The sequence below is a fragment of the Coffea eugenioides genome, chromosome 8, assembly GCF_003713205.1.
Source record: "Coffea eugenioides isolate CCC68of chromosome 8, Ceug_1.0, whole genome shotgun sequence".
In the NCBI taxonomy this organism is placed as follows: Eukaryota; Viridiplantae; Streptophyta; class Magnoliopsida; order Gentianales; family Rubiaceae; genus Coffea; species Coffea eugenioides.
The window spans coordinates 34,644,326-34,666,594 of record NC_040042.1 but is presented as its reverse complement, the minus strand read 5'-3'; positions in this window follow the sequence as shown (position 1 = coordinate 34,666,594).

Below are 22,269 nucleotides of genomic sequence, written 5' to 3'. Positions count from 1 at the left end.
TTGATGAAGCTCACATTTCGGCGGAGGCAGTGGAGTATTTCACATCTTTATTCTCGGCCGAACCTTGTACGGGGTCATAGAGCACTTTGGAGGTCATTCCCAATATTATTTCAAGGGAACAAAACGCTGAGTTGCAGCGCCTTCCCTCGATGGAGGAGATAAAAGAGGTGGTACTCGCAATGGATGAGGAGAGTGCGGCGGGCCCTGATGAATTCACAGGTAGGTTTTTAACCTTTGCATGGAACATAGTGGGGCATGATGTGTTTGAAGCCATCGTTAGCTTCTTCTGTGATCACGAGCTGCTGAGGAGCGTTATGTCGACTTTGATAGTACTGCTTCCAAAGGTGTACTCACCCCAAGACTTTAGTCAGTTTTGATCCATAAGCCTTTGCAACTTTGTCAATAAGGTTATATCAAAACTGGCGGCTCGATTGTCAAAGGTGCTGCCAAGTATTATCTCTCCTCAGTAGAGTGGCTTTGTTAAGGGTAGGCAAATTTTTGATAATTTTCTGTTGGTCCAAGAGTTGGTGTCGGATATTCACCGGAAAAATAGATGGGGAAATGTAGTTTTGAATCTCGATATGGCCAAAGCCTACGCTAGAGTCTCTTGACAGTTTTTGCTCTAGGTGTTGAGAAGGTTTGGGTTTGGCGAGGTATGGATTGATATGATTTGGAGACTTATCTCGAATGTGTGGTTCTCTGTAATAGTTAATGGAGAGCCTCAGGGATTCTTCAAATCTAGTCGTGGATTGAGACAAAGAGATCCGATTTCACCGGTGCTCTTTGTGATTAGTACGGAAGTTCTTTCTCGTCTGTTGAACACTTTGAGTAGCTATCGGGGTTTTACGCCTTTTAGAGTTTCGCAGGGCTGCCCGCCTGTTACTCATTTAGCCTCGCCGATGATGTTATTGTCTTCTCTAGTGGTTTGCGGCAATCTGTGCGGTTGGTGATGAAGGCGCTGGACGCTTATGTTTCAGTGTCAGGTCAAAAAGTGAACCAGCAAAAGAGCTGTGTCTTGGCTCATGCCAATTTTCCCGGGAGTAGGAAACGATCTATTGTGGAGATGATTGGGTTTCAGTCGAAGGAGTTTCCGGTCAGATATCTGGGTTATCCTTTATATGCAGGGCGGAGGAGGAAATGCTACTTTGCAGGGGTTTGTGACTCCGTCACGAGTAAAGTGTTGTTATGGAAAGAGAGATTTTTCTCGCATGGTGGTAAATTAGCTCTAATCAAGAGTGTGCTGTCCTCTATGCCGCTTCACACATGCGCTGCTTCAATCCCTCTCAAGTCGATATTTAGTGGGATGGAGAGCATTTTTGTTGATTTTTTATACAGCTCCTCAAAGGCTAGGCCGCGCTTCCATTGGATTTAGTGGGCCCAGTTGTGCAACTCGTATGACAGGGGGGTGCTGGTTTGAAATCTCTTAAGCTTGTGTTTGATGCCTTCTCCATGAGATTATGGTGGCACTTCCGGTTGAGACAATTGTTGTAGGTTGAGTTCATGCACTGTAAATATTGCTCCAACCTTCATCTTTCCTTTGCTGATACTTCTCCTGGGGACTCTTGGACTTGGAAGAGACTGGTGGCTATCTAGGGAGTAGCGGAGCAACACATCTATTGGGTTTTGGCTAGGGCTAATGTGAGCTTCTGGCATGATAATTGGTTGGGGACGGACCCATTATGTCGTTATGTGGATGCTTTTTAGGAGTACGCAATTTTCGATTTTGTTGAACAGGGTTGTTGGAATGTACAACGGTTAAGCAGGGTAGCGCCTAGCGGATGGGTGGGGAGGATAATGGGAGTCATGCCTCTCTCGCTGGACCAGGCGGATACCATGGTTTAGGCTCCTAGTACCTCCGGTGTCTTCTCATTAGCATCAGCCAACCGGATCGCTCGAGAGGATAGAAACAGCTCTTGGCTCTACTCACCGCTCTGGCTTCAAGGGCAGTCGACAAAGATTTCTTTTTTCATGTTGAGATTGGTAGGGTCCCATTTGCCGGTGATGGACATGTTGCATAAACTTGGTATATTCGGCCCCTCTCGTTGTGGTTGTTGTCTACACCCATGTCAAGAATCTTCTGATCATATTTTCTGTACCGGAGAGGCGGCAAAGATGATTTGGGGTTATTTCGAAGGGGTGATCGGAGGGTTTCAGGAGTCCTCTACGATACGCCACAAGTTGGTTAGCTGGTGGTTGAAGCCTACTCGGAACCCATACCTCCAGTACCTTTTCCGTTTATTGCCGTCTTTGATCTGTTAGAATTTATGGAAGATGCGGAATTCGTTTGTCTTTGATGCCCATCTGCGACCCATGGCTCATGTGTGTGAGGCAATTTTTGGGGGCCTCAGGGATATTTTCCTCCTTAAATTTAAAAGCATCACTATCTCTGCTCAGGATTGGCCGGGTTTTTACGCTATGGTGGTTGGCCTGCATAGGGTTTCCAGGACCTTTGTGGTTCAGTGGAGCTGCCCAGTTCATAATGTCGTCAAACTGAACTCGGATGGCTGCTCTCGGGGAAACCCGGGGGTGAGTGGAGGTGGGGGTGCTTCAGTGCTCGGAAGGAAGGTTTATTTTGGGGTACTCGTGCATCTTTGGGGAGATGACGAGTCTGCAGGCTGAATTGAAAGCGATGATTTTTTGTGTTGGGCTGGCTATTGATCGTGAGTATTCTGAGTTACATTTAGAATCTGACTCTTTGGTTCTGGTTCAGATCATTCAAGGGAAGACTCGGTGTCCGTGGCGGTTGCGAGGGAACTTACAGGACCTGTTAAAAGTCAAAAGATTCGTTAGAGAGGTATCACACTGCTTTCGGGAAGCGATAAACCGGCTGACCGCCTTACAAACATCGGAGCGGACTCAGGGAAGACTCTAACGTATGGCTCATTGCGTGATTTGCCTCGCTTGGTGAGGGGTGACTTCGCTCTTGATCAGATGGGTGTTCCAAGTTTGCGTAGAGTTAGAGTGTAGGTTACGCTAGCACTTGTGGTTTCTGGTTTTGCTTGCCATATATGCCCTCCTTTTTTATGAAATAAAGTAACCTGTTTCCAAAAAAAAAAAAAAATAGGTATGGCTTCTATGTTTCTTCTTTAATCGTTGCATTTTGTACTTATGTGATCTCATCACATTTAACCAGTCATCAAGACGTCTATTTGGATTGAAATTTCTTAAAAGAAAAAAATTATTACCTCATAAACACGTTTTTCAATTATTCTTTTATCTCATATACATCACATCCCAAAAAATTTTTTAAATAATCTTCAATCCAAACCGAGAATGTTCGATATTCAAAACAAATAAAAAAAATGCATGCCATAAGAAAGCCAAGAACGTTCTGCCATGCAGGATTAATTAAACCTTGGGTCTTGGTCATATGACTTGCATCAATGACAATTTACCCTTGACTTTAATCATGCTGATAACGTCCTACAATTTTCGTCTTAGTTCATGCTTTATGACGAGTGCGAGGCATACATATAATAATTTGCTCATCCACAGTCAAGTTTTACATTTATAAAAACATAAATACCCCACACGTAATTTTTCATAAGTATACGAGTCGAGAGCGAGTATATGGTATTAAGGGTCGATCCTATAAAGAAGAATGGATAATTACCGGCACTACTAAATTCCTTTATTATTTAGATGTTCAACAAATTAAAAGAAATAAACTAAGGGATAAACGGATAGATAAATACAAATGAAAACTCCTTGGATAATGGAATCCCTACCTATTCATGCTAGCCTAACTCCCTAACCAAATGAGTACCAAAATCTCGGTTAAATTATGGCATAATTTTCTAATAGATGTGATACCCACTTTCGCTGGTGTACCAACTATACCTATAGTTAATTCATACCTACTTTCGTGGTTATGAAGTCAACTATAAGTTCATTCACTTCTATGAAATTACATGGAACAAAGCCACAAAATCCACAAAGGTGTACCTCTACTTTCATGAGTGTACTTCCTAGGTTTAACAATTCTATGAACTAGTGTCAAATTTCAATTCTCATTGCAAATCTAACACTTTTAGATGATCATAATCGATGGCCAGTTAATCATGATTATAAGAGCAAAAGTGCTAAATAACTCAATCAAGATAATAGCATCATTTAGCCAAGAAATTAACACCAAACAATCATCTAAATTTCAACCAAATACCCAAGGCATATATTTTAAAATAACATCACAAACACAATATCCAAATCTTGCATTAACAAATTTAGAGTTCAATACAAAGATAAAAAGTGGAGATAAGAGAATCCTTGTTACTAGAGTTTCTTGAGCCTCTCCTTCTTCATCTCCGTAGGCCTCTCCTTGTTGAACCAATACAAGCATGGATAACCACAACTAGACTATATTACACTAACCTACATTAATATAAGAGAAAATAAAGAGAATTATATTTATTAAGGGTTTGTGTCTTGCCCCAAAGGGCAAGACTTTGGGGCAAGACACAACCCTTTTGTTGTTCTTCTTCTTCCTCCAAACTCTCTCTCTTCTCTCAAGCTAATTTTGAACTCACTGCCCACTCTTCCTCAAACTAGAAGAACTAGCTAGTATATATTCTTGGTTTTCAAGAGCCAATCTCTCTCCTCAATAATGTATTTCTTTGTTGTTAAGAGTCAACAAAAAAGCTCCTAGATCCTCCAAAAGTTGGTACAAATTGTCCTCTTGTGTCTTGTCCAAGATAAAGAAAGAAACAAGAAGCATGCAAGTTGGTAACTTGCAGCTGCCAGGAATCCCTTGGACTAATCCCTGGAGGGATTCTTCCAGGGATTGTACAGAGCAACTATGAATTGAAGTTCTGATCACAAACCGCATGAGAAAATACGAGCAGTTTCTGCCACGGATTCATCTTCTCTCCTTTTGTTTTCTTTTTTCCTTTGCACCACTTCACTTAGCATTTATTGTGACTCCTCAAGCTTCATATCCTTGCTCATTTTACTTATAATTCCACTTAAACTTGATCATTTCACCTACAAAAATAGAGAAGCTTTGCAAGTAAAATGATAAAAAAAATCACAAATAATTCATTTATCACAGGAATGTGCAATTTAGTGACATAAAATGGACAATTCATACCAAATATCTTACAAATTGACTCAAAAACAATATGAAACACATTCAAAAAGACAGCAAATTTAACCATTATCACTTTATCTTCGTTTTTGTGCCGTTCGTGATCTCATCATAAAGCGGCCAAAAAAACTTCATTTTTCGATTGAAAACTTCATATTACAAGCATTAAAAAATTTTTAAAAACAATTCTAAAAAATTTTCAATCAACTTTGTTCATATAAAACCCAAAACTAACTTCGAGAATAGCATATAATTGGGATCTAATCATCATCCATGACAATTCAATAAATTTGTCACATGGGTTAATCAAATCTGGCTCTGACACCATTGTAAGGAATTATAGAGATATGCATAGCGAAAAATTTAAAATTTTTTATTCCTTTAGTAGATCCACCTTTGATTAAATCTATGTGACATAAAATTAATTTAAGAAAATTACTTCAACCCATGAAAATCTTCTTAAACCGATGGAGATTTTACAAAGAAGGGCAAAGCGATCCACGTAACAATACAAATGTTCGGTCTTTAACGGTGATCCACACGAACCTAAACTAAGTTGAATCAGTTTAAGCTAGATTAGTGCTCCCTATTGCCAAGGCACTTCCCATAAATTGGTTAAGAAAAACACTAGTTTTTCACTATGAATTACTGCTCCAATGAGAAAAATAAGAGATGTGATTCTTCTCTTATTTTCTTGGACGAATTTTGGGTATTTATCTCTCAAGATTTTTCTCAAAAATCTCACAAGACAATTGGTGTATCAATTAGTCTTGATAGCAAAAATGTTTAGTGAGTATTTTTATAAACAAATAACTTGTCCATATCCTTATGAAAGCCTGAAACCAGTTTCCAATAGGATTCAACTTCCTTATCCTAATACAACTCTTGTATTTGAAAGACTTAAACTTATTTGCACAACAAATCCCTCAATTTTTATTTGTTTCACAAATTAAACTATAAGTTATAAAAACTATCTATCAAATCCCTACTTGAAATTGATTTAATCTATTTAATGTAGTACTTTATGTGTATGACCCATTAGGTTCTCATATATGTTGGTAATAAGTAAGAGTTATAATTTTTAATAAATTAAAATTAGATAAATTAAAACTTCTTTACTTTGTCATTGATTCTACCAATCAATCAATTCATTTTTATAAACTAAGATTGACATCTAACAATGCATCATGACTACCCAAGTAATGAAAAAAGTGAAGTGGATGATTTCCCCTTTCAACGAATGTTTACCATGTAATTAATATTTTTTTATCACACTTATCTCACATTAATATTGGAATAAATTGTGTCTATTCCAATATGAGATTAATGTTCATTTCTTGTACCAAAACATAAATCCAATGAAAAAATATTTAGAAATACTGTCTAAAACTCTTCCATTTAGCACAAAAGAATTTTGAATTATACTTCTACAAGTGGTTAGACATGAGATAACTCCTCTTCCATAAGAGGTGGTAAATTCTTATAGGTATTCACCATTTTTTCATACTTCAAGTATATACACATTTGCTATTGTTGTGAGCATTCTCTGTTATGGGAGCAATCATATAATAAATAAAGTATAGCCATCTGTATTCAAGATACCATGATAATATTAAATCTAAAAATCACTTGCCCAAATGCTTAGAGATCAATCATTTGGTACTTAAAGGATATCTCTATACGGATCAATCTAATGAACTTGATCATCTTATCAAGCACCAATATACTAATTTAGAAGTTTCAGACATCATGTATATGAGGTTTACTACTTCTCATATTGAAGCGGTTTTCTTGTTAATATTTCGACTAGAAATATTTAAGAATAAACTTATTTATAATTGAATGAATCTCACCATTATAACTCTATGATTTCATTGATTAGGTTTACTCTAAGAGTTTTATCATACTTATATAAATGTAAGCAATCCATATGATAAAAATATAATTTATTATAACATTAATGGTTCAATTACACATTAAACCCTGGAAGGTAATTGACCTTAGACTTAATATTTGCTCAAACACTTATTCAACAACTGACCTCATTTATTTTCTATTTTTTTCTCGAGCTTTGGTGCACAACTATTAGGTTTATGAGTAAAAGATTATATTTTACATTGGTTCGAAAGATGGAGAAAGAACACTTAATATGTAATGGTCCGAAACCTAATAGTTTAAAGTTTTATATCAGAATTGAGTTCCTGACTTTACATATTGAATTTTTTGATGGGCTATCTCCAGGTGTTCCTCCCTAACAAGTGGTATCAGAGTTTTAGATTGCTAGATTGAGCTACTCATGGGCAAGTGGATTATTTTAGGAATTGATCTGGTGAAAATTCTCTTATTGGTGGTGAATCAAAGTGCTAAGGTTGATATTGGACCAGGAGCGCCATGGGTTTGGCCGAGGATCGAATTGTCCTTAGACCAAGGAGCCAAGAGTTGGTAGGGGTTTAGAATCCATTTTGGATATTGAAGAATAGTGGATCCATGATTAGAAGAAAAGGTGGCCTTCGGTGTTAAGGTGGGTTTGCGTTGAGTATTAATGTGAGTTCAGAGAAGAGCCATTAAACTTGGGTTTAATATGAGGGGTTACTCATAAAGGAAAAGATTTGTTAGATTTATGAATAAAGGATTATGTCTCACATTGAATCCAAAGATGGAGAAAGAGCACTTAATATATAAATAAGGGTTCGAGACTTAATAGCTTAAGTTTTTGGATCAGAATTGGATTCCTGATTTATATATTGAATTATTTGATGAGCACTCTCGAAGCGTTTCTCCCTAACAACAACAACCGATGAAATGAATCCCATTTATTTTAGTAAGGTGCCAAACATGCAGCACCATTTTTCCTCGTCTATTTTAGTGTCTAGATGCCTGAATATCCAGTGAAAATCACGTGTAGATTTGGCTCAAGACACAGGCACGGTTGGCCGTCCACAAATGTAACGCTCGAGCAGGAAAATTGGACTTTGGCAATTTGTCCGTTCTTCCATGTCAGTGTAGTTAGTACTATCTGTATACAAGTAAATGTTTTCGCACTAATTGCTATGGCCGATTGTGGCCTTTTGTCAACAAATTTGTATAGTTTTCTCCCCAAATGCTACGGCTTATTGTGATCTTTTGTCAACGAAGTCACTAATGACTTTTGACAAATCCTTCATCTGAATTGTCTTGGACCAATCTGGGAAGGTGGTGGCCATGAATTATATTCTTGACCAATTGAATAAGTGCCTCATGCCACGCGTGAGGATGTCTAGAAATTAGGTAGCTTGTTATATTATCTAGGATAATGTGGATGAAATTATTACTAAATTGTTTTGTTAAGTGAACTAAATGTAGACTTTTCTAACGGTGGCTAGGCAAGCCCTATAAAGAAGTTTCTTAGAACCCGTTTGGCAAAAGGTTGAAACATTCACTACCCAACAATTAACAAAGCAACGCTGATCAAATCCCCATTCCAATGTAGGCTGCCAATTCTTTCCTATCCAAACACATTAAAATAATTTTAGATGGACCCTGACGCACAATAATTGAGGATGGACATGTCCCACAACTCTACGGAAGCACAATGAGCACAATAATTGCACCTAATAGCACGATCAACTCTCACTCTTTACTCTTCTCAGTCTATATAAGAGCCTATCCAAAAGCCCAAGCGATTTCAAATCAGAACACTAACTTTTGGAAGACCAGGAATCATGGCAATCAACAAGATTGGTGCAATGGCTATTCTTTTTTGTGGTATGTACAATTTTATTCTTTTGTATACGAGTTAAACCTGTTGGGGCAGTTTCAAAAAATAAAAAGAGAAGTACTCATCCCATCTACATATATATACGTACACACACATAAGGATGATTTTTCAAAATATCTGCACTCACCCCTCTTAAAAGATTTGGTTTGCACATGATTTAAAATGATTTTGGTACTGAAAACAGGAATGATTCTTCTGGGGGCAAATATTGAAGTCAAGGCTGTCAGGCATGGGCTTCTCAGGCCCTGCCCACGAAATTGCATAGGGGGCACCGTGTACAAGATCTGTAATGGAACGAAGACCTACACAGACTGCACCAATTGTTGCGTCTCCGACGGCTGCACTCTTTACTTTGAGGATGGAAGTTCACTATATTGTGATTGGCCTTATGCTAAATATTAATTCCATGATTGGTGTTTGTGCTTTAGACAGCCAATATCAGGCTAAACGAGTACTAAATAATGGGAAAAATATATGTCCCTTTTAGTTTGTATTTCAGTTTCCACGAGAGTGGAATGTAACTATGTAGTATATCAGTGATTCATAAGACAGTGAATCATGTTCAATAAAATGGAAGTATATAAATGAGTATTTTTCTTACAAGAAGCAACGTGTCATACATAGTCAAATTCATGATACACCACCTTAGATGACTAGTCTCAAGAACTTAAAATTCTTTCATTTTACTTGATCGACCAACTTCTTTTGCATCATTTGCTCAGTTTTATCCAGAATAATATTATGGAGCCTTTAGAGTATAGCTGTATTTCTATAATCGTAAACTAATACAATTTTTAGTATAATTGAAATTATATCAAGTCATGAGATCAACATTCTTATCTCTTGACCAGGGCACTAATTCCTCAGAAATCAACTCCAACTGATGCAGGTCACATTTTTCTCACTTCCACCTTACCACTTTGACCAATTTTCCAAGACAAAAAGAAACATCCTTTCATATTGGATATGTTTTCTTAAATGAAAATCAAAAAACATATTTGGCTCTACGGATATTTTACTTGATTTTGACTCTAGATTAACATTAGAAGAATATGAGGAAGAAAATTAGCTTTATTCAGTTTGACAAGCATGTAGGAGGAATTCATGCATAAGTTCTTACTAAATTAATTCCAAAAATGTAGTTAGGTTAAAAAAAAAAAAAAAGATAACGTGTGTTGGACGTTGTACATATTACTTTCTAAAATTATGCCCCTTTTGTCCAATATTTAGAGAAACTAGCATAAAAGAATATGTGTTGCACATTATACGTATACTTTTTGTCATACTCAGTCACAAATTTTTTTTCTCATAATTAATAAAAATAAAAGAAATATTAAGTATGTAAAGTGTTGTACTAAGACTAATTTTTTCTTCAACAAAACATATAAAGAAAACTTTTTACAAGCTTTAATTGATTTTCAATCTTATTGGAAATCATTGAATATTAATATCAAACTAAATTAAAATTTAGAAGATAAACTATAGACATCAAACTCTCCAAACAAACTCCACCAAAAAATTTAATGAAATTTTTAAAAACTTGACAACTATTTTCTTGAGTTTGGTACATCCATATACTAAATATTCAAAGTGAAATTATTAAGAGGAAAACGAAGGATATGATTTTCTTCAACCAAAAAGAAGAATAGCCCCCCGTTACTAAATTCAAACCTGATGTGTATGAGGTATGCATATAAAATTAAACTCAAATTTACAGTCAAAGTTTATATATTTAAATTTTTAAATACCCCTCACAACATATTCAAAAGTATACGAGTTGTAAGTGAGTATAGGAACATAAAGAGTCAAACCCATAATGAGCACATAGACGCAATTATTAAGGACTTAAACTTGCTCTATTATCTAGACTGCCAAATAAAGTCTTAAGACAAGCAAAATAAAGTACACTATGAAAACAGTAAAAACAGGTTAAGAAAGGTGGAAACCGACTAACCCAAGACTCAAGAGTATAGAATCCACAGCCTAATCGCAATCGGTAATCAAATGGCCAGGGTCTCCCTAATGGCTTCTGTCTCGCTCGGGGTCATTTCCAATTATAACCTAGACCCGCTCTCACAACTAACTAGCGCTATCAATCCTAAGGTACTCCTACTTTTGTAGGGAGATCCAAAGTGAACGGTGAATCTATTTCATGAAATTTACAGCAAATAACCACTTAAAGGTACGATTACTTTCATCTGCCTACTCGTTAGATTTTATTTATTTTCTTTCCATTAATGAATAGCAAATCTCTTTGCCTATCCATCAACTAGTGTGAGCTAAGATTGGTGGTTAAGCAACCCTAAGTGTTAAAGCCAAATAAATAAACAAGTCAAGTACAAGGCATCATGAGATTAACCAGCATCAACCACAATCACAATTCAAGTGTTTCATCCATCTCCAAGCAAAAGATTAGGTAGACATAATGAAAGTATGTACAAAAATAAGCACAAGTCACTCATGTAATCATACACAATGTAACAAAAACTAAAGAGGGAAGGAAAGAAATTGCTCATTCATATTGAAGAAATAAGAGTTCCTCCAACAACTCCACATCCTAGAATCCATTGCATCAAGATTACACAAGGACTTTTCTTAATCCTTGGCCTCTTTGTTGAGCCAACACTAGAATGGACTACAACTATCATAAACTATTCCTAATCTAAACTAGAGACTAATTTCTAGCCAAGATCAACATTTTGTTGTGGTTTTTTTCCTCTTTTCCCATCTATTTTTCTCTGCAAAATCATCCATGAGAAGTCCCTTCTATAGGGAAGAGGATGGTTGAATTATTGTGCAAGTTGCGCTGCTCTGCTGACACAAATCCAGCCACGAAACATTTGCAATTCACTGGAATTTTTTTAAACGTGCCTAATAATCACTATTGTATCAAACACAATATACAGATGGTTCTCTTGGTAAGCAAATTGTTTGATCAAAAGCTAATTAGGTTTTTTGATGGATACTAGATTCTTTAATTAAACAATGAGAGACTCCACAAATATATTAATGGATTTTGATAAATGCTTATTTTGCATGTTTTTATGTAGTTGTTTATGTGTATTTTGTCGTGTTTTCAATTAAGTTTGAGTCCAATAACAAGGTTTTTAGTTGAGTTTTGCATTTTGTGGTTAAAAGGAGAAACATTGCATTTCTATGGACTTAAGTAATTAAAAATTTATATTTTGTTGGTTTCATCAATTCAATCATCATTTAGAATGAAGCGAGTAGAAGTTTGAATGATTCTTGATGAATTAAAGTGCATTTAAAATGATTATGAAGTGTAGAAATAAAGAAATGCAATGCGTGCGACACTTGAGCAAAGGAAGGAAAGATTCCTGAAGAAAAAAGCATTTGGGGCAATCCATTGACGGATTCTAACCTCCCAAAACCAGATTCAGGAATGGATTAAATGCAAAGATTGAAAACTTACGAAGATTAAAGCCAAAGAACAGATTCTGAGATTCGTGGATGGATCTGCGGACCTCAAGTCCGCGGATCGACTGACAGATTGCATTGGGACTTGCGGATTCTTGGCAGGAATAGGGGAGCAATCCATCCCACAATCTGTTCGTGGATTGTGGTGAAACATTTGTGATCATTAGGAGGTACCACAATCTGTCAGAATAATTAGGAGGTACCAGATTTGTTTCTAGTGAAACATTTGGGATCATTTTGGTGAATGGAATAAAAATAGGGGACAAAAATTGCATTTTCCACTTCAAAAGTTAACCTTGTCAGTGCAAGCTGCGAAAAATCTAAAGTAGGTATTTGAGTTGATAACTAAACTAAGTAGCAATTTGGAGACGTGTAAGCCTTGAACAATATTCTCTCCTTGGAAGACACCAATTTTGTATAATTACAAGTAGCTATCCACAGATTAGGTTGATCATTATCAATAGAATTGGTTCTGTGAACAGAAAAGTACTAAGATGAAGGAGTCCATTGATTTACAACTTCATCTGGCATAAACTTAAAAAAGTTTAATTTGAACTTAATTTTTGAAAGCAAATACATTGATCAAATGAAGATTAAGGATGCCTCATACATATTTCAATTTAATTTGCCATGTAAATAGCGACACATTTGATTAGACGATGACACAAATTGAACAAACATTAGACGATGAATGACGAATACAAGCAACAGAATAAAATGAACAACATCAAGAAAAATCGAAATCAGCCTAATACATGACACTACTGCATATGACTCCTTAAATGCTTTATTGTTGAAAGCACCCTACAAATCCCTTGGTTTTACAAGAGATGAAATTAAGGGGCAATTATGGAGAAACTAGACACATCGTTTGACGTGACTCTCGCCGACATAGTCACATCTACTCAGGGCACAAAGTTTATTCCAACAATCCATATCAGTAGAGCATGGGAAAGGGCAAATTGGTGTTGCTCCAAGTTCCCTTTTTTACTCACGTATTGTTTGGTGCGTCCAAAAGAGATCTATATGTTAATGGTTGAGACTTCAACAATTTGAAATGTCCAATGTCCCTGTAGTGCATGAACAGATCTATGTCTTCACACAAAAATTTTCAAAAGTAAAGAGTTGTTTCGAGTAAAATTCGATAAGATTTAAAAATTTAAGATTAAATAAAATTAAGCTTAATAATGGTGATTAGGTCTCAATAGTATTGAACTCAGAAGTCAACTTGTCCGTGCCAGTTTAATGTATTTGTGGGCGGTGTTGAAACCAGAAGTTGAGATTTGCTGGGCAAGGCAAGTAAAAATGGTACGATTTAGGGAGACACCCTTACATTTTTGTTAAAAAAAAAAAAGAGAAAAACTCGGATTGAAGAAGTCCAACATTTACGAGGATATAATTGAGAACTTCTAAGATCATAGTGGGATAAAAGAAAATTTTTGGAATCTTAAGCGGTGCAAAGTTTTGACTTTTAACGTAAGAACTTTAACTTTTAAGGGGATTGATGTTGAAAATTTTAGCTTACTTTTTGTGCGTGCAGGAGAGAGGCTTGAAGCAATCACAAGAAAAGTAAATAGTTTCAGCATTTTTGAAGCTTTCTCCATTTCTTCTGAATGCTGAATTTTTCAGCAGCAAATGACTGGCTTTGCTAGATATCTCCTGAGCAAGTTTGATGGTTCGGGTCTCAATTCGGAGACTAATATATATAGGGGAGAGCAAGAACCATAAAACTTACCGGTGCTACAGGGGACGTTTCCTTTCTGTGTTCTCAATAGTTGTCAATCATTGAAAATCATTTGTTTCAACCCTAGCTAGTTAGGTTTGTGATGGACTGAACAATTTTTACTAACACACAGCCCATGTGATTACAGTATCCAAGAAATACAGTATAATGCGGTAATGCATGGAAAACATGCTCTACCATACTTTTCTATGATTATTATCTGTAGAAATTGATTTAGAAAATCAATTTTCTGTGCATGTCAACTTTGCTATATTCCACATCCAAACACAGGGGTTTTCTTGGTCACAGCTTTTGATGGACTAATTTCACTCCACAACACTTAATTTATTATCTAATCAATAGTATCTTTGAAAACATTTTTTTGCCCCGAATAAAAGTAAACAGGATGAATATAGCTTTGGTCATTTCATTTTTGCTAAATAAAGGCAAAATTTGAAAACAACTACAAGATTTTGGCTTGATAATTAACCTTTGGTACGGCCTTGAAAATGGGGTTCATGAGTGGAAACAATAATTAATCTTGAGGTTGCTGAAGAAGTTTTGCTCTAATTGTTCAGATTGAGGCCCCTAGATTTGAAGGTTCTAGATTTAAATCTCTTTTCTTCCTCCTCATTTCTTAAATCTCATTCCTTTTTTTTTAAAAAATAAAAAATTTAATTAATCTTGAGGGAGAAAACGTCAATTCAAAAACCGTAATGATGGTAATTTAAATTAATAGCGGGGAAAAATTTACAAATAAGTGGACCAGTTATGCCACATTGCGGTGTAGTACCAATTCACGAACTACATATAGTACTTTTTGAATAGATTTTTACATGCAAGATTAATACTAGAGGTGGCAAATCAACCCACTTAACTAAATTTACCCATACTCGCCCATGAATAGATGGGTATGGGTATTTTAAATTTTTGTATATGGGTATAAATGGATTACCCAATAATACCCATTTAAATAAATGGGTATTATTGGATAACCCATCAAACCCAATGAACCCATTTAGAATTCTCTTCCCCCCAAGTCTCTTATTTTCCCCCACCTTTTTTTTTTCAAATTTTTCATTTTGTCATGATGTTAACTATTTTTGTTTCATTATTATTATTATTATTATTTGTTGGTTTTATCTTATTATTTTATTTTCTCATAGTTTGTTAACTTGCTCATTTTTTAGCATTACCAATTTATGATAAATTTTAGCCTATTTTCTTATCTTTATAAAATGAAATTTTAAATTTATATATGAAAAAAATGTTAGGGGTTCAAAATTTTTGGATTAAGTTTTTATATTAATTTTTATAGTACTTAGTTCAAATTTTTATATTCTTATTATTCAATTATTAAATAATAGGTAATTTTGTGACATAGAGTATAAATGAAAAAAAATTGGTAATTAAGTTTATTGAACAATATAAGTAAATATTTAAAACTAATGATGGGTACAAAGAGTGGTATAAATTGATAACTTAGTTTGCAAAAATGAATTTAAATGAGTTTGCAAAAAGTTAAAATAAATGGGTTATAAATGGGTAATTAGGTTACCCAATTCATTTTTTGACTTACCCATTTATACCCATCTAATTAAATGAGTATAAATGAGTTGACTCACTTATACCCATTATCCATTTTATCCAACCCAAACCCGCCCAAGTCACCCATTTTGACACCTCTAATTAATACCATCAACGGAAATTCGCAAAAATTGATAGATTTATCAAAAAGAAAAAAAAGAAAGGTTCTTTCATTATGGTCCACTCAGGAGGTACCCTCACCGATACTATGTGGTATATATAATCAACAGTATGAAAGAATCATTTAAAATCTAGCAAAGCATCGCCACTCGGCACTTTGCCGACGCTAGTGTCGGTGCCGCCAGCTGGCTGCTCCATCGGCAGCCTCCATTTTTGTTTCCTCCTCCTCCCTCTTTCCTCTTCTTGTTCCCCTCTATCCGATCACATAACACCTTCGCTGGCGGAGGTGTTGGCAATGGCGGCTGGTAGCGGGAAGGGAGGAGGAAGTGCAATGGTGGTGGCTGGTAGCGGGAAGGGAGGAGGAAGAGCAATGGTGAGGTGGGGAAGAAAAAGAGGAGAGAAAAGAAAGGGAAAAAGAAAAAGAAAAAAATTTTACATAACTCAAAAAATTTTTCTATAAATTACAAGTCAATCCATCAGCTTAAGTTCTAAGCTACCCATCAAAGACCTAGCACTCGTCTTCCAGTTTTATCTTCTCCAAATCAATATTTTGAAATTCAAATCGTTAATTGAACCGATGAAGTGACCGGATCGAGATTCAATCGGTCGAACTGGTTCAACCCGAGTTCAATAATTATATACACACACCCCCCTGTGCACATACTAAGATATCCCATAGATATAACATGATAAACAGCTAGTGGACATTGTGAGTTACTACTACTACCAGCATCCATCCTAAAATGAGATATTTAAATACAATTAGTCAAACAAATAAATTAATTAAATGGTTAGTTCCAAATTGAGCAAAATCTAATTAATACATTGACAAAAACCTGTTGTCTTTATATTAGTCAATCAAATTGGCAAGTTTATATTGGGTAGGAAAAATGATGCAGAAAATGGAAATCAACAATTTGAGCAAAAATTTAGTGAATTGAGAACTAGCAAGGTCATGAAATTGGACTTCACCAACTAATTAACAACAAGGTCATGAAATTTGTCTTCACCACTATGAAGGGAATTGAGAACTAGAAAAGTAATTCACGAATATCTATATAGATGCTTAGGACATATATACATACTAGTTTTGGGGTTTGTGTTTAATATGTATATATAATTTTGGTGTTATTTATGAGAAGAGTGTTGTATGGTAATACTGATGCAATGGCGTGACAGGGTTTAGTTATTATGGGCAACACATACAAAAGAAAAAATAAAAAACTAATAAATAGAAGAGAACTTGAAAGAAAGAAGAGAAGAAAGCTCCCTATAGCCTAACCGAAAGCGAAAAACAATGGAGTTAAAACTGACATCACAGTCACCCAGCGAACTCGGATCAATCCAGCATTTGCTCAACAATGACCAAACGTACCATGCAGCAGCCAGCTGGACAATGACTCAACGCACCATATACACAATATAGCGCCACGCAGTCAAATACAACAGCACCCACTAACATGCACCCGATTCAATAAACCCCACTAAAAGGCAATGCCCAGGTTTAAGCTTAGCATGTATAATTTTAGGATTCTGTTTATAATGCAATGCATGTAATGGTATCCAAATGGAAATTCATGTGCATGTGGTGCGAATATTTGTCTATAATAATGATATACGTGTTATTGAATCTGGAGTAAATACACTTACAGAAGTGATAATTAATTGTATTAGGTTTGTCATGCCTAAATGATTTTTGTTGATAATTTGGAAAGGATTATTTTGTTTTATTTTTTATTGTTCCTTTGATATGTTATAATTTCTTTTATGGGTTATCCTAATTTTTAGGCTCATATAATAACTTAGGTAGTAACTAAGTTAGTATAGTTAAATTCTGATTTTTTTTAACACTCAATTGAATTCTAATTATCATCTACTATTAGCTAGTCAATAGTTTTAGTATAGTTAAATTAGTTAAATTTTTCATTTTGAATTCAAATTTTGATTTTATTATAGTTAAATTAGTTAGCTAGTCAATAGTTTTAGTATAGTTAAATTAGTTAAATTCTAATTAGCTAGTCAACACTCAATTAAATTCTAATTATCATCTACTATTAGCTAGTCAATAGTTTTAGTTTAGCATAGTTAATTTAGTTAAAATTTTCATTTTGATTTTATTATAGTTAAATTAGTTAGCTAGTCAATAGTTTAAGTATAGTTAAATTAGTTAATTTTTTCATTTTGAATTGAAATTTTGATTTTTTTTAACACTCTAATTGTAATTAGGAACGATTAGTTCCTTGAATTGGCCAATATTACACCAATAACCGGTCTAATGTGGCTAATATTACACCTATTTGATTTATATCATATATTTCTAATTGTAATTAGGAAAATTTTGATTTTATTATAGTTAAATTAGTTAGCTAGTCAATAGTTTTAGTATTGTTAAATTAGTTAAATTTTTCATTTTGAATTGAAATTTTGATTTTTTTAACACTCTAATTGTAATTAGAAACGATTAGTTCCTTGAATTGGCCAATATTACACCAATAACCGGTCTAGTGTGGCTAATATTACACCTATTTGATTTTATATCATATATTTCTAATTGTAGGAACGATTAGTTCCTTGAATTGGCCAATATTACACCAATAACCAGTCTAATGTGGCTCCATGCAATCACCAACAAATGAAGAATAGTTATTGGCACCACCGTAACTAGAGGTGGCAAATCAACCCACTTAACTAAATTTACCCATACCCGCCCATGAATAGATGGGTATGGGTATTTTAAATTTTTGTATATGGGTATAAATGGGTTACCCAATAATACCCATTTAATAAATGGGTATTATTGGGTAACCCATCAAACCCAATTAACCCATTTAGAATTCTTTTCCTCTCAAGTCTCTTCTTTTACCCCACCTTTTTTTTTTCAAAATTTTCATTTTATCATGATGTTAACTACTTTTGTTTCATTATTATTATTATTATTATTATTATTTGTTGGTTTTATCTTATTATTTTATTTTCTCTTAATTTGTTAACTTGCTCATTTTTTAGCATTACCAATTTATGATAAATTTTAGCCTATTTTCTTATCTTTATAAAATGAAATTTTAAATTTATATATGAAAAAAATGTTAGGGGTTCAAAATTTTTGGATTAAGTTTTTATATTAATTTTTATAGTACTTAGTTCAAATTTTTATATTCTTATTATTCAATTATTAAATAATAGGTAATTTTGTGACATAGAGTACAAATGAAAAAAATTGGTAATTAAGTTTATTGAACATTATAAGTAAATATTTAAAACTAATGATGGGTACAAAGAGTGGTATAAATTAATAACTTAGTTTGCAAAAATGAATTTAAATGAGTTTACAAAAAGTTAAAATAAATGGGTTATAAATGGGTAATTGGGTTACCCAATTCATTTTTTGACTTATCAATTTATACCCATCTAATTAAATGGGTATAAATGAGTTGACTCACTTATATCCATTACCCATTTTACCCAACCCAAACCCGCCCAAGTCACCCATTTTGACACCTCTAACCGTAACCAAAGGGCCCTCAAATTGGTGTAAATTACTGCAATAACCCACTAAGAGCACAACCCACTAAGACACCCTAACCAAAGGCCCCTCAAATTGATGAAAATTACCGCAATAACCGGACCACAATTGCTACAGTAACTTGAGCTTGGTACTTTTATATCTTGTAAGAAATATATAAAGGCTTTATATATGACCAAAACAAGAAAGAAATAGGATAAGGCTGCAACTATGAATCTATGACATCTTCCGGAAACCACTCCAGTTTCATTTTCTAAACCGACTATGAACTCCAGGCTATCTAACCATATCATTACAACGTTTAACAAAATGTGTCCCTCTCAAGCAATTCATCAAACAACTGGTAAGCAGACTTGAGACATCCACATTTCACTAAATAAATGCAATGTTTCTAGCCAGTGACCCAACAAAGACATCGTCAATTATTGAAGTTTCGTAAGAAATATAATAAAATTTGGATTTTTTTCTTCTAAAGTTTATACAACAATAGTGGACATATTTTAAAATCAACTCAAAATATTTAATTTAACCCATAATTCTAAGTTAAATAGAAAAAATACGGACCATAAAAAACATATACACAGCAAACTAACAATGAGCAAACAAAAAAAAGGAGAGAAAATGTAAAGCTAACATGGTAATAGCTTGAAATTTCAGAGCTAACTAGCTAACTGCTAAGCCGTGCGCTTCAACTTTTGCAAGAATACATGGAGAAAAAAATATGGTTAGAAGTTAGGATGCTCTGCCATTGAGTAATGAGATTGTATTTTTGAAATAAAAACAAAGAAAATTGGAGATCGAAGAAGTGAATTGAAGTTGGGACTTTTGTCTTAAGAAGGAAACAAAAAGATGGAAGTACAAAGACTAAAGAGAAGAGAAGGCTGGGATTGTGGAATGTGGAGTTAGTCTTAGGGTTAGTTAGACTAGATAGTTGATCGAAATAAGAAATCAAATATTTTAAAAATTAATAAACCACGGTTCTCGGTTTGATATGGTTTGAACGAATTGACTAGTTTTTTCCGGTTTTGACCGGTTTTTGTCAACCCAAGCTATGAACTAGACCAAAGGTATGACCGATTTGCGATTCGATTGATTGAATCAGCCCGTTTGGTCTGATTTTTAAAAACATTGTGAACCCTCACTCAGATGCCAAGAGCAATTAGATTCAAAATCACAGCAAAATTTTTGAATTGTGATCAGGTTTCTTATGAAATCAAATTGAAATCAGCAAGTGCAATTACCTGTCAAGAGATGGTGTCAAAAATTTCCATGCATCTATGCATACTTTGATTGAAAGGAGAGAGACTGCATCTATTCGGGTCTAGGAGGGAGAGAATGGTGATGGAGGGGATAGCAAGATGAAAGTTTGCAGCGAGTTTCTTGGCAGCAGGGAGAAGTAGTGATTGATGCTTTTGCAACTAGTTGCAGGGTTGCTTATTTCTTCCGTCTTCCGTTTATATGTTCGATAATTTTTTTTCTTTTGTTTTTCGTTTTTTTGTAACTGTATCTCTTTTTCATTTAACTCAGAATTTCCTTTTTCCCTTTGTCTCTTTCTGTATTATTTTTGTTTCCTAGTTACTAACTCTAGATTCTTTAATTTTTGCAAGTATATTTATCTTTTCAAAGGTTGTCAACTCTTTTAGTTAAATTCAGTAAAACAACTCTTTGTTAGTCTTTTAAAAAAAAAATTAAATGGAACCTTTTTATATTTATTTTTTCCAGAATGAAAATTCTTTTGTACTCTTGTGAAAATGTTTATTAGAGCCTCATCCGAAAAGATGGAAAAAGTGTTCTGTTAAGTTTGCTTCTTTTTTCCCCCTTTTTTAGGTGTTTGAAATTGCTCTCTTATTAAATTCTTATTTCTACTTTTCAGATTGACTATTAAAAAATTATGGTGAATTTTTTTCTATTTTAATCCATACCCGATCCATGAATAATATCACGAAAAATAGATACCAATTTTTGACTGCTACGATTGAACTCGAAATTGAGCTCAAATAGTATTTGAGTCGAGGTTGAACTCTAAAAAAATAGTACATGACAAGGTCGAATACACCCCTGGTATAGAAACCCTCTGGTTTAGGCAATTGTTTAATGAAGTCATGGCTAGCGATTCTCATTTGTGTATATAGACTGTGAGGGCCAAACGCAAGTTTGTGGTTGAGGGCTTGACAACTTTGGTTGATGTTGGGGTGGCATAAGCAAAATTGCTAAGGCCATTGCCCAAACCTTTCCTAGCATCAACTGCACTGTGTTTGATCCCCCACATATAATTGCTAATCAAGAAGGAGCTGAGAACTTGGACTTCGTTGCCGGAGAATTGTTTGAAAGTGTACCCTATGCCATTGGAATCTTACTCAAGGTAATAAAAGACACTCTTCTAGGGGATTTTAAGATTTTCTGCATCCCTTTTTGCTATTCTCTTCGGAACTGTTTTGCTTGCATGATCTCGAACTAGTATATATCCAAGATGGTAACGTGTGATTTTTATGGTATGAACAGTAGATCCTCCATGATAGGAGTGATCAAGACTGAAAATTCGAAAGAACTACAGAAAGGCCATTCCAGAGAAAGACAATGGTGGTAAAGTGTCATTATAGATAGTCTAATGGAAAGCCAGATACAAGATAAAGTACAACTTCAAACACAGATCGACATGGACATGCAGATGCTGATCACGTTCGGTCCTGCTACAGAAAGAACTGAGAAGGAATGGGAAAACTCTTTGTGGATGCTGGATTTAAGCTACCAAGTATATCCAGTCTGGGTGCAAGGTGTCTGGTTGAGGTTTATCCTCAGATAGAGGAACACTTGCTACTGTGAATGAATGATTAATTGTCGGTTTTACTTTATTTTATTTTATTTTTGGCTGAGTTACAAATCTCGGCATTTTCTGAAATTCTTTTTTTTTATATATATATATAGGAAAAAAGTTTGGATGAATTCAACTCCGATCACCACTACAGGTCAGAATATATATTCGTATGTTTTCGAGACTAGAGTTCGGTTATAAAAATTCTTATAAATCGCTTATCAAT